The 13,028-nt window shown below is 43.8% G+C and overlaps 1 protein-coding gene across 3 annotated transcripts in view; it reads right to left on the bottom strand.

The window, feature by feature from the left end:
• BBS4 (Bardet-Biedl syndrome 4) overlaps positions 1-13,028 on the bottom strand; it is a 131,070-nt gene that overhangs the window by 85,973 nt on the left and 32,069 nt on the right. The window lies entirely within an intron of this gene.

The following is a 13,028-nucleotide window of genomic DNA, read 5'->3' as shown; positions in this document are numbered from 1 at the left end:
TCTATTTTTGAAAATGTTCCATGTGCACTTGAGAAGAACGTATATTCTATGGCTTTGGGGTGAAATGTTCTGAAGATGTCAATTAAGTCCATCTGATCTAGTGAGTCATTTAGGATTGCTGTTTCTTTGCTGATTTTTTGTCTAGAGGATTTATCCAGTGATGTCAGTGGTGTATTAAAGTCCGCTACTATGATTGTATTGTTGTTGATCTCTACCTTGATATCTTCCAGGAGTTTTTTATGTATTTGGATGTTCCTACATTGGGTGCATATATGTTTATCAGGGTTATATCCTCTTGTTGTATTGATCTCTTTAGCACTATGAAGTGGCCTTCCTTATCTCTTGTTATGGCCTTCACTTTGAGGTCTATTTTGTCCAATATAAGTATTGCTACCCCAGTTTTTTTTCCTTTCCATTTGCCTGAAAGATATTTTTCCATCCCTTCACTTTCAGTCTGTGTGCGTCTCTTCTTCTGAGGTGGGTCTCTTGTAGACAACAAATGTATGGGTCATGTTTTTTTGTCCAATCACCCACTTGATGTCTTTTGATTGGAGCATTTAGTCCATTTATGTTAAAAGTTATTATTGAAAAGTACTTGTTTGTAGCCATTTTTATTTTTTGTGCCTGTGTTCTTTCTTAGCTTTTTATTTCTTCTTTTTACACCAGTCCCTTTAGCATTTCTTGCATTGCTGATTTGGTAGTGATAAACTCCCTTAGCCTTTCTTTGTCTGTGAAGCTTCTCATTTACCCTTCAATTTTGAATGATAGCCTTGCTGGATAGGGTATTCTTGGATTCAGTCCCTTGCTTTGCATCACTTTGTAAATTTCCTTCCATTCTTTTCTGGCCTGATGTGTTTCTGTTGAGAAATCATTTGATAATCTAATGGGAGATCCCTTGAATGTAACTTTCTGTCCCTCTCTTACAGTCTTTAAGATTCTCTCTTTGTCCTGAACATTTGCCATCGTAATTATGATGTGTCTTGGTGTGGGTCTTTTCGGGTTCATCTTGTTTGGGACTCTCTATGCTTGTGTGACTTTTTTCTTTCCCACATCAGGGAAGTTTTCGGACAATATTTCTTCGAATAGGTTTTCTAAGCCTTGTTCCTCTTCCTGTTGTTCTGGCACCCCTATTATTCGTATGTTGCTTCATTTCATGTTGTCCCATAGCTCCCTTAGACTCTCCTACTGTCTTTTCATATTTTTCTCCAATTGCAGTTCAGTTTGGGTGTGTTTTGCTTCCCTGTCTTCACAGATGACATGATATTGTACATAAAAAACCCTAAAGACTCAATCAAAAAAACTATTAGACTTAATAAATGAATTCAGCAATGTAGCAGGATACACAATCAATGCCAAGAAATCTATGGCATTTCTATACACCAAAAGTGAACTTACAGAAACAGAGACTAAAAAAGCAATCCCATTTACCATCACACCAAAAAAATTAAGATACCTAGGAATAAACCTAACTAAAGAGGTAAAAGACCTCTACTCATAAAACTACAGGACGTTGAAAAAAGAGATAGAGGAAGACATAAACAGATGGAAGAACATACCATGTTCATGGATTCATAGAAGCAACATCATTAAAATGTCCATACTACCCAAAGCAATCTATAAATTCAATGCACTTCCCATTAAAATACCAAGAGCATATTTCACAGACCTAGATGAACTCTCCAAAAATTCATCTGGAATAAAAAAAGAACCCGAATAGCTGCAGCGATCCTGAGAAAGAAGAACAAAGTAGGTGGGATCTCAATACCTGATTTAAGATGTATTAGAAAGCCACGGTTCTCAAAACTGCCTGGTACTGGCACAAAAACAGACATATAGATCAATGGAATAGAATAGAGAATCCAGAAATCGACCCGAACCAATATGCTCAATTAATATTTGACAAAGGAGGCAAGAGCATACAATGGAGACAAGACAGTCTCTTCAATAAATGGTGTTGGGAAAATTGGACAGATACATGCAATAAAGTGAAACTAGACCACCAACTTACACCATACACAAAAATAAACTCAAAATGGATAAAGGACTTAAATGTACGACAGGAAACCATAAAAATACTAGAGGAATCCAAAGGCAACAAAATTTCAGACATATGCTGACGCAATTTCTTCACCGATACAGCTCCTAGGGTAATGGAAACTAAGGGGAAAATAAACAAATGGGACTACATCAAAATAAAAAGCTTCTGCACAGCAAAAGAAACCATCAACAAAACAACAAGAAAGCCCACTGCATGGGAGAACATAATCGCCAATGTTATCACCGGTAAGGGTTTAATCTCCAACATTTACAGGGAACTCATACAACTTAACAAAAGAAAGGTAAACAATCCAGTCAAAAAATGGGCAAAGCACCTAAATAGACACTTTTCAAAAGAGGACATTCAGAAAGCCAAGAGACATATGAAAACATGCTCAAAGTCACTAATCATCCGAGAGATGAAAATCAAAACAACAATGAGGTATCATCTCACACCTGTCAGAATGGCTATCATCAACAAATCAACAAACGACAAGTGCTGGAGAGGATGTGGAGAAAAGGAAACACTAGTGCACTGCTGGTGGGAATGCAGACTGGTGCAGCCACTATGGAAGACAGTATAGAGTTTCCTCAAAAAACTGAAAATGGAACTCCCATTTGACCCTGTGATCCCACTTCTAGGAATATATCCCAAGAAACCAGAAACACCAGTCAGAAAGTATATTTGCACCCCTATGTTCATAGCAGCACAATTCACCATAGCTAAGATCTGGAAACAGCCTAAGTGCCCATCAGCAGATGAATGGATTAGAAAACTGTGGTACATCTACACGATGGAATACTATGCTGCTATAAAAAAGAAGGAATTCTTACCATATTCCACAGCATGGATGGAACTGGAGAGCATTATGCTAAGTGAAATAAACCAGTCAATGAAAGAAAAATACCACATGATCTCACTCATTTATGGATAATAAAGACCATTATAAACTGATGAACAAAAGTAGATAAAGAGGCAGAGCAGCATCGAACAGACTGTCAAACTACAGCAGGAAGGCTGGGGAGGTTTGGGGGGTGGGGGGTGGGGTAAGATATCAACCAAAGGACTGTATGCATTCATATAAGCATAACCAATGGACATAAGACACTGGGGGGTAGGGGGGATGTCAATGGGGGGGGGAGACATGTAATACTCTTTGTAATACTTTAAGCAATAAAACAAAATTTTTTAAAAAAATAGTTAAGATGATAAATTTTACATTATTGATATTTTACAATAAAATTTAAAAAATATTTTTAAAAAAATTTTTTTAATTAAATCTTTATTGTTCAGATTATTACATTTGTTCCTCATTTTTTTCCCCCCATAACTCCCCTCCTCCCAGCTCCCGCCCCACCCTCCGCCCTCACTCCCCACCCACTGTCCTCTTCCATAGGTGCACGATTTTTGTCCAGTCTCTTCCCGCATCTCCCACACCCCTTTCCCCCCCAAGAATAGTCAGTCCATTCCCTTTCTATGCCCCTGATTCTATTATAATCACCAGATTATTTATTCACTTGATTCTTAGATTCACTTGTTGATAGGTGCATATTTGTTGTTCATAATTTGTATCTTTACCTTTTTTTTTCTTCTTCCTCTTCTTAAAGGATACCTTTCAGCATTTCATATAATACTGGTTTGGTGGTGATGAACTCCTTTAGCTTTTCCTTATCTGTGAAGCTCTTTATCTGACCTTCCGTTCTGAATGATAGCTTTGCTGGATAAAGTAATCTTGGTTGTAGGTTCTTGGTATTCATCACTTTGAATATTTCTTGCCATTCCCTTCTGGCCTGAAAAGTTTCTGTTGAGAAATCAGCTGACAGTTGTATGGGTATTCCCTTGTAGGTAACTGGGTTTCTTTCTCTTGCTGCTTTTAAGATTCTCTCTTTGTCTTTTGCTCTTGGCATTTTAATTATGATGTGTCTTGGTGTGGTCCTCTTTGGATTCCTTTTGTTTGGGGTTCTCTGCGCTTCCTGGACCTGTAGGTCTATTTCTTTCACCAGGTGGGGGAAGTTTTCTGTCATTATTTCTTTAAATAGGTTTTCAATATCTTGCTCTCTCTCATCCTCTGGCACCCCTATAATTCTGATGTTGGTGCGCTTGAAGCTGTCCCAGAGGCTCCTTACACTATCTTCATATTTTCGGATTCTTTTTTCATTTTGCTTTTCCAGTTGGGTGTTTTTTGCTTCTTCGCATTTCGAATCTTTGACTTGATTCTTGCGCTCCTCTGGTCTGCTGTTGGGTGTCTGTATAATATTCTTTATTTCAGTCAGTGTATGCTTAATTTCTAGTTGGTTCTTTATCACAACATCGAGGGTCTCATTAGATTTCTTGAGGATCTCACTACATTTATCGGCGGTCTCACCAGTCTTTTCGAGGGCCTTACTAAGTTTATCGGCAGCTTCTAGACAGTTCTTAAGAAACCTTAAAAGTGTGGTTCTGAACTCAATATCCTCCATTGACAGTTTTGTCCTGTTTCTTTGTCTCCGCATTTTTTATGCTTTCTTGGTGCACCCCCTAGTGGTCTTTGTCTGCAGTCTTGTTGCCTTTAAGCCTTGATTGATGTCGGCAATACTGGGGTGATTTGACCTCCAGGCTAACTGGCTATGATAGTCTGCCTATTTTTAAAAATTTGCTGAGCTGCACGATTATGATTTATGCACTTTTCAGTATGTTTTATGTTTTCCGTAAGTAAAAAAAGTGTCAAGAGTCTAATTTAACACTTTCTCAACAAAAAAATTAATTTCTGCAATACCAATGTGGAAGAGGAGGCACACACAACTCAGTCAGAGGGTAAGGGTTAAAATTTCCTAGACAACACACAAAAGGCATTAATTATCAAAATTAAAACTTAATGCATCAAAAATGCATTAAGAAAGGTAAAACAGCCTGGGGGGAGATTAATAATACATACAAGGGACAAAGGACTTGCATGCAAAATATATCATGAATTCTTACATATAAATAATAAGTAAATAATAAAATTTTAAAATAGGCAAAAGACCTGAACATTTCTTTCACAAAAGAAATGACCAATAAATATATGAAACGTGTTCAACATCAGTAATTATCAGGATAATTGCAAATTAGTCACAATAAAATACTATAACATACTCACCAGCATGTCTAATATGAAAAAGATTGATAATACCAAATGTTGGCAAGAATTCATAGTAACCAGAACACTCACAATTGCTGATGAGAGAGTAAAATTATACAACCACTTTGGAAAACATTTGGGCAGTCACTTATAAATTCAAACATACATTTTATATATGACCCAGCAATTCCACTCCCTAGGTATTTACCAAGAGAAATGAAAATACATTTCCCCCACCAATACACACACAGATGTATAAATGAATGTTCATCTTAGTCAAAAACTGGAAACAACACAAATGTTCACCAACAGGAAAATGGATAAACTGTGTTACATTTATACAATGGAACACTGAACTGCACTTAAAAAAAGAATTACTGATACATATAGCAACATGGGTGAATATCAAAGACACTAGGGGCCCAGTGCATGAATCCGTGCACCTTGAAAGGAACTGTGGGGCATGAAGGTGTGGTGGGCACAGGGGCGGGTGTTGGCCCATCCTCCACGCCCCTGCCCGGCCCCTCCTACTGTGGCCCCTGGTTCCCCTCTCTGCCGGCAGCCCTGCTCTGCCACCGCCACCGCTCCCACATGCTGATGGCGTGGGCCAATTGGGGCTGGCGCCATCAGCAGGTGCAAGCGGCGGCTGCTGCCCTGATGGCCCCTCAGGAGCAGGGTGCGGTAGAGAAGCCCTGAAGGGCTATTGGGGCCGGCAGCTGCTGCTTGCACCCACTGAAGGAGCTGAGCAATTGGGGCTGGTGCCAGGCACCGGCAGCGGGGAGTAGCAGGGCCAGCTCCAGCAGCAGGTGTGAGCGCCAGGTGGGACCTTGGCACATGGGAGCAAAGAATTTTCAGTAACCACTAGAGGCTTGCCCCGATGATAGCAACTGGCACCCGCCTTGGTCTGGCACCCCCGCTCACCTGCTCCACCGTCCCGCCGGAGCCAACACCTGCCATGTTCCACACTTTGCCGCCTGCTGCCGACGTCTGCCATGTTTCACGCGTGCTCCCTTGTGGTAAGCACACATCATAGCAAACGGTTGTTCGGTTGTTCCACTGTTCAGTCTATTTGCATATTAGGGTTTTATATGTATAGACTAGGGGCCCGGTGCACAAAATTTGTGCACTGGGGGGTCCCTCAGCCCAGCCTGCCCCCTCTCACATCCTGGGAGCCCTCAGGGGATGTCCTAGTGACAGCTTATGCCCACTCCCTGCTCCCCTTGGGGAGCAGGCCTAAGCCACAGTCTGGCCTCCCTTTGTGGGAAGCGACCAGGCTGATCAGGGGAAAGCACCAGCCCCATCACCCCACTGCTGCAGCCACTGACAGTCACTGCAGCCACCAAGGTGTTTTCATCAACACGGACTCCAGTCCCTTCACCATGAAAAAATGACAACTTTCTTTAGGCATTTTCAAGATGTGTCTTTCATAGGATATGACATTTCTTTATTATTTTTTTTATCCTCAGCTGAGGATATGTTTCCATTGATTTTTAGAGAATGTGGAAGAGAAAGGGAAAGACAGAGAGAAACATCAAAGTGAGAGGAACACTTTGATTGGCTGCCTCCTGCATGAGCCCTGACCTGGGCCCCGGCCAGGGAGGAGCCTGCAACCTAGGTACATGCCCTTCGTCAGAATTGAACCCAGACCCTGTGGTCGGCAAGCCTAGGCATTATCCACCGAGCAAAACCAGCTAGGGCAGGATATGACATTTCTTAGCCCTCCAGGAGCGGACCTTCATTTTTTTCTCCAGGAGTGTGGTGAAAAACCCTAGATCACCTCTTTGGATTCTTATTACCCAAATTACTAAGAATATTACCAGTGGCATACAGGGAGCTTAGCCAATGAGTGGTCAGAAAAGGTGTTTCCTCTGTAGTTCATTCCCCTCACTGGCTCCGCCCCTGCCCAGGCCTGTAGCCTCTGGCCAAGGCTGCAGGCCTGGGCAGGGGACCCCCAGACCCTTGCGATCGCTGGCTCCGCCCCTGCCCAGGCCCTTGCCAACGCCAGCACCGCCCCTGCCCAGGCCTGCAGCTTCTGGCTGAGGCTGCAGGCCGGGCAGGGGACCCTCAGGCCCCTTTGATCACCGGCTCCACCCCTGCTCCACTGCAGCCTCTGGCCAAGGCTGCAGGCTTGGGCAGGGGACCCCCAGACCCCTGCGATCGCTGGCTCCGCCCCTGCGCCCACCAATCGTCTGCTCCTCCCCTCTGCCCCCCCCCCGCCTCCCCACCACCGGCCTGGCCAAAAGGCCTGTATACTTCAGTGGCTGAGGGGACTGGGCACCACCATCTTGTGGCTATGGGCGCAGCCATCTTTGTGATGGAATGACAGAGTGACGACTAATTTGCATATTACTCTTTTATTATATAGGACTAGAGGCCCAGTGCATGAAATTCGTGCATGGGGGGGAGGGTCCCCCTCAGCCCAGCTTGCACCCTCTCCAATCCGGGACCCCTCGGGGGGATATCTGACTGCCGGTTTAGGCCCAATCCTGGGGATCAGGCCTAAACCGGCAGACATCCCTCTCACAATCCTGGACCACTGGCTCCTAATCGCTCACCTGCCTGCCTGCCTGGTCGCCCCCAACTGCCCCCTCCCTGCCAGCCTGGTCACACCTAATTACCCCCCCCACCACCACCACCGGCCTGGTTGCCCTCAACTGCCCCCCTCTGCCGGCCTGGTCACCCCTAACTGCCACCCTTGCCAACCTGGTCACCCCCAACTGCCCCTTCCCTGCTGGGCTAATCACCCCTCACTGCCCCCCTGCCAGCCTAATTCCCCCCCATCTGCCCCTCCTGACGGCCTGGTCACCCTCAACTGCACCCCTCTGCTGGTCTGGTTGTCCCTAACTGCCCCCACCGCCAGCCTGGTCACCTCTTACTGCCCCCCCCCCCCGCCAGCCTTGTCACACCCAAATGCCCCCCTCTGCCAGTCTGGTCGCCATTAACTGCTCCCTGTGCCGACCTGGTCATCCCCAACTCTGCCCCTGCCAGCCTGGTTGCCCCTCACGCCCCCCACCAGCCTGGTCGCCCCACACAGCCTGCTGTTCAGTTGTTTGATTGTCCCTCACTAACCCTCCTGCCGGCCTGATCGTAGGCAGCCATTTGTGAGGACGTGAGGGTTGATTTGTATATCCTTTATTATATAGGATTGTAAACCTAATGCAAATAAGCTTGATAAGTTAGAAGAAATGGACAAATTTATTTGAAAGGAAAATATTACCAAGGTTCTCTCTAAAGAAATATATAATCTGAATAGTTCCACATCTATTAAAAAAATTGAGTTTATATTTAAAAACCAACAAAAAAAATCCAGGCCCAGATTACTTCACTGTCACATTCTAGCAAACATTTAAGAACAAAATAATATCCATTCTATACAAAATCTTCCAAAAACTAGGACAGGAAATAGTTCCTAATTTGTTTGAGGCCAGCATAACCCTGATACGCAAAGTAGACAAAAGTATCACAAAAAATAAAAACTATAAACCAACAACTTTCATGAACATAAATGCAAAATCCTTAACAAAATATAGCAAATGGAATCCAGCCATATATAAAAAGATTAATATATTGTGACCGTGTGAGATTTATCCCAGGAATGCAAGGTTGATACAACATTCCAAAATTCAATGTAATCCACCGTATTGATAGATAAAATTATGGGTTATGGAAGCCAGAAATTAAGGGAAGATTAAGAGCATGTTGTTATATCCTCGATATTTTAGGGGCCTGTGTCACCACCATGCACAACTCCAAAGCATCATTTTTATTGCAGTCATTGTATTCTACATGAATGATACCCCTGCCACAGTGCAATACAGTAATATTGCAAATGTATTAAATGGTTGCCCAAAAGGCAGTGCAACCTTGAGCTGGGCTAACATAAATAAAAGGTGCAGATGAAGAGATTTTATCTTTCAGACATTCCATATGGCCCTGTTCACACCACACTGCCGGAGTCCAACCCCAGCAGGTCCAGGGGTCCCCAAAGGTGTGGATGGAGTCGTCGAAGAAGGAATGACACAGAGACAGTGTTCAGTTGATCAGCAGCCTAGCCAGGATCTCCAGCCAGGATCTCCAGCCAAGTTCTGGTCTGGATCTCCAGAGAGGTTCTGCTGTTTTATTGCCTTGTTACATCTGTATTTATACCAGTTGATTTTAATCCTGTCAATTTCTATTACAAAGGTTAGGGCGTTTCTTATCTCCATTCCAGGGAGTAAAGATTATGTAGCTTAAGCGTGATTGTTTGTAGTTAAAGTGATTAACTACCCGCCTGGCACTTAGTTAAGGAGTTTCATCCCCTCCCTAACTTCAGGGAAAAATCCCTACCTGGGGAAACAACCTTTCTCGGAGAGGTGACCTTGGTTAAAACACACAGCGCTAAGGGGAGCAAACATATTAAGAACAGTATGCTATATACGCCAGGTCCCTTGAAACATATGCTGTGCAGATGTTTCTATCCTGCAGCGACTGTGTCAAGCAGCAAGGATGGGCCGGCTTCCAGCACCACACCATAAATACTCTATTTAGTCCTGAATTCTATACTTCCTAGGGTACCAACACATTTCACCAGAAAACCAATGCAATAATAGTGAAGTGTTCTAAACATCTCACGTGAAGAGTTGAAAAAAACTGTAAATGTTTAACCTTCAAAAGAAAGGATCTAGGAAGTATATACTGAACTTTAATTATTTGCTTATACTCTAGAACAGGGGTCCTCAAACTACGGCCCGCGGGCCACATGCAAATACAAATATTGTATTTGTTCCCATTTTGTTTTTTTACTTCAAAATAAGATATGTGCAGTGTGCATAGGAATTTGTTCATAGTTTTTTTTTAAACTATAGTCTGGCGCTCCAATGGTCTGAGGGACAGTGAACTGGACCCCTGTTTAAAAAGTTTGAGGACCCCTGCTCTAGAGGCCCAGTGCACAGATTGGTCCAGGGCGTGTCTGGCCCGTCTCGCCCAGTCCCAATCAGGACCGGCTGGCCGGGGAGGGACCACAGGAGGTTGACCAACCCGGGAGGGACTACGGGAGGGCTCCAGGATGTTTCTGGCCTGTCTCACCCAGTCCCGATTGGCCAGACCACAGCAGAAAGCTAACCTACCAGTCGGAGTGTCTGCCCCCTGGTGGTCAGTGCGTGTCATAGCGACTGGTCGACCAGTCAAATGAACAATCGGACACTTAGCATATTAGCTTTTATTATATAGGATACCCTGAAGACTGTCAATCCCCTGAGGGCAGAATTGATACCCTATTAATCTTTGTATTCCAAACACCTATCACTGATCCTGGAATCTGTTAAAAAGTACTCATAGTTATGAGGGGTTCAAGAACAGGAAATTCTAAACTTTAATAACAGAAATAAGAAAGCAGTTGCTCTGTAGTGAAGAAGGGAGAAAGAACTGATTAGAAGGTACAGGACAGCACTATTAAATTTTATAGCATAGCTTGTGTCCGTTTTCCTCATACCTATAAACTTTGTATATTATTAACCGGGATTGGGCATGGGCCAATTCTCAATTGGTGTATACTAATTACAGATCTCTTAAGTCTGGGAATCAACGAAACCTCTGGGTTTGACTCTGGAGGAAGTGTGGAAAGAACAATGGAGAGATAATCACAATACCCACTACCCCCACTTAACTAGCCAAATTACCCTGGTGAATAAATGAAGTAACACATATCATAGGAAGATGATTTCTCATGCCCAGAAATAGTATAAAAATATTAGCAATTACGTTAAATACCAGAGGCCCGGCGCACGAAATTCGTGCGTGGGTACGGTCCCTAGGCCTGGCCTGCAATCAGGGCCATCTTCCCCAGCCCTGCCCCCCACCACCACCCACACCCAGTTCCCCTTTTGCCATCAGGTGACGGGTGCCTGACGGCCGAGGGAAGGGACCAAGAGGTCGGCCGATCATGTCTGCTCGCTGGCCCCACCCCTGCCGCAGGTCACCCTCTGTGTGTGGGGCAACTGGCAGGAAAGGGGCCTTGGCCTGACGTCGCCTGCGTCCCCTGCCACCCACCCCCAGTTCCCCGTTCACCATCAGGCAATCAGAGCCTTCCGGCCAGGGAAAGGGACCAAGAGGTGGTCAGTGCACCTAATACTGACTGGTCCAGCGGTCATTCTGGTCATTCCACCATTAGGGTCAATTTGCATATTACCCTTTTATTATATAGGATTGGCAGAATTACATCTATATAACAAATAATCTAAATTACAGAAGTACTGCTCTTTCAGTGAAAGATATAATCCTGGAAAACTCTTTGAAAATAAATTCCTGAAAAGCAATCAGATTTTCCAATAATTTAAATTATAATTTCAAAGAGTAACAGAGCCGAAACCAGTTTGGCTCAGTGGGTAGAGCGTCAGCCTGCGGACTGAAAGGTCCCAGGTTCGATTCCGGTCAAGGGCATGTACCTGGGTTGCGGGCACATCCCCAGTAGGAGATGTGCAGGAGGCAGCTAATCGATGTTTCTCTCTCATCGATGTTTCTAACTCTCTATCTCTCTCCCTTCCTCTCTGTAAAAAATCAATAAAAATATTAAAAAAATGATTAATGATATACTTAAAAAAAAAAAAAGAGTAACAGAAATGCCCCAAGTAAACTAAACAATTTAATGATAAATTAACTTTCAAACTCTTAGCAGACTATAGGAAAACACATGTTGCAAAGGAAGTACAGCCTGGTGAAATAAATAGTTGAGGCATAGGAAAATATCCAATATACGTAGTAACCTACAACCGGATGCAAACCCTCCTAAGGCTATAGGTTAACAAATGAAGATATCCTGTTCCTCTAAATAAAATATGTATCATATTCCTATCAGATTATAAAATGCACTTCATTACAGTATAGGTCAGCGGTTCTCAACCTGTGGGTCGCGACCCCTTTGGGGGTCGAACGACCCTTTCACAGGGGTCGCCTAAGACCACTGGAAAACACATATATAATTACATATTGTTTTTGTGATTAATCACTGTTTTAATTATGTTCAATTTCTAACAATGAAAATACATCCTGTATATCAGATATTTACATTACAATTCATAACAGTAGCAAAATTACAGTTATGAAGTAGCAATGAAAATAATTTTATGGTTGGGGGTCACCACAACATAAGGAACTGTATTAAAGGGTCACGGCATTAGGAAGGTTAAGAACCACTGGTATAGGACCTTACCAAGTTAGGCTTCCCAGACTCAATTTTTGTAAAACTGAACATTTACTTAACATATATATGAGATTATTGAGGCCTGATATGTATTTATGGGAATTTTAGAGTGGTTTTTTCACAAGTGGGAAATTAGTACACATCCTATCTAATAAAAGAGAAACATGGTAATTAGCTTACGACCGCTACCCTTCCCATTGGCTAATCAGGGAAATATGCAAATTAACTGCCAGCCAAGATGGCGGCCGGCAGCCAGGCAGCTTGAAACTAACATGAGGCTTGCTTGCTTCAGTGACGGAGGACTCCAACGTTCCCCGCCTGCCGCTGCAGGCCTCTGAGCTGCAACTCTAAGCAACTATGTAACAAATATAGAAGCTAAACAAAACCCCAGAAACCTGCTTTAGTCCGCCGGGCTTCAGCCAGCAGGATCGCAGCATTGTAAGCAAAGGCCAGAAACCTACTTTCAGCAGTGGAGGCCTAAGAGCTGGAGCCAAGCCTCAGAGCTAAAGCTGGCCCAGAATAAAAAAGAAGAAAAAAGAAAAAAAGGAGCGGTTGGGAGCTTCAGTCACCCCCAGCCTGAAAACAGCCCTCAGCCCCTCACCCAGATTGGCCAGGCACCCCAGTGGAGACCCCCACCCTGAAGGGTGTGTGACCAGCTGCAAACAGCCATCATCCCCTCACCCAGGTTGGCCAGGCACCCCAGTGGGGACCCC

The sequence above is a fragment of the Myotis myotis genome, unplaced genomic scaffold (assembly GCF_014108235.1).
Source record: "Myotis myotis isolate mMyoMyo1 unplaced genomic scaffold, mMyoMyo1.p scaffold_m19_p_1, whole genome shotgun sequence".
Lineage (NCBI taxonomy): Eukaryota > Metazoa > Chordata > Mammalia > Chiroptera > Vespertilionidae > Myotis > Myotis myotis.
The sequence above is the reverse complement of the archived record's forward strand: the minus strand, read 5'-3'. Positions and strand labels throughout refer to the sequence as shown.